Source organism: Chrysochloris asiatica, unplaced genomic scaffold (assembly GCF_000296735.1).
Source record: "Chrysochloris asiatica unplaced genomic scaffold, ChrAsi1.0 scaffold00131, whole genome shotgun sequence".
NCBI lineage: Eukaryota > Metazoa > Chordata > Mammalia > Afrosoricida > Chrysochloridae > Chrysochloris > Chrysochloris asiatica.
In genome coordinates this window covers 6,819,776-6,820,925 of record NW_006408649.1, presented here as the reverse complement: position 1 = coordinate 6,820,925, position 1,150 = coordinate 6,819,776, and the positions used below count along the sequence as shown (strand labels likewise).

At 43.2% G+C, this 1,150-nt stretch overlaps 1 protein-coding gene across 2 annotated transcripts in view; it reads left to right on the top strand.

Annotated features, from left to right (window-relative positions):
- LPIN1 (lipin 1) overlaps positions 1 to 1,150 on the top strand; it is a 207,535-nt gene that overhangs the window by 145,047 nt on the left and 61,338 nt on the right. The window lies entirely within an intron of this gene.

Genomic DNA, 1,150 nt, shown 5'->3' with positions numbered 1-1,150 from the left:
TAATAAACACCACCAAAGGGCACATTCTGCAAGTCTGTCTCCTGGCCACCAGCATTCAGTCCCTCTCTTCTTATGAATCTAGAGTCCTCAGCTGCCCCCTCTATCCATGTCCCCATCTCTACCTCCATCTCTAGGGTCACTGCTTCTCTGGATAAGGTCCCGCATTCCGCTTGTGCTTTTTTCCCTTGATGGCCCTATGGTCCTTTGTTTCTAGACTGTAAGATTAACTACTTCACTGTTTTTGATGCAAAACTTCTACTTTTACATTGTGACAGTTGCAATTAGTCATCATAACAATTACTTACTATTGAATCATAAGAACCTTATCCCCATCTCTTTTAACCAGACCCATATAGACAAAACTATTCAGTGGGGACTCTATCTTCCCCGACATACTCTTAAACTAAACTCCCTCTTGAAACCTTGTAAGCCAGTCACTTCGTGCCTTTATCGCCCCCTCATTTTAGGTAGACAGTGTCTAAATTGCTCATCCCTTATCTACCCTGTATACAGAGGGGATAGCATTGATACTTGATATGAAGACTCCTTCCCTTTCTGTTGGTATTTTGAGCTACTACCTCAATGATATAGGTCAAGTTCATCAAATTGTAGCAATTTACGCTTCTTTCCTTTATCAAAAATTATTTATTTATTTTTTTATCTTCCTCTAGTCAAGTTCTGATTATCAAGTCATTGAGGCTAGGTCAAATGGGTATTGTCTGCAAGGTTGGGTGTTTTTGTGCATCTTCCCTCACTTCATATCAGCTAGATGTTTCACTTCCAGGTCTAGCCCTATATGGCTATGTCCTTGTCCATGGGCTCAAGTGTCCCGAGGTCTCACCAAACTTTGGACCAATCAGCCCTTCCTCTTCTCTCTCTCATCTCCAGGTCAATGGGAGTCAATGGGCTGTGGTTGAACTCAGCCCATTTCGTCATTACTGCCTTTCCTCCTCTTCCACTCACTAGTAGACCAATGTGGTCACCAGCAAGCTTACATATCGGCTCATGTGTTCTCTTTGAGTTTCAGTCTTAGTAGGGGGGGTTGTCCTGAAGGAACTTGATTGCTTGCCTTGATGGCTTCCTGGTGAACAGCCTGTACATTCTTGTTGTTGTTGTTGTTAAGTGCCGTTGAGTCGGTTCCGACCCATAG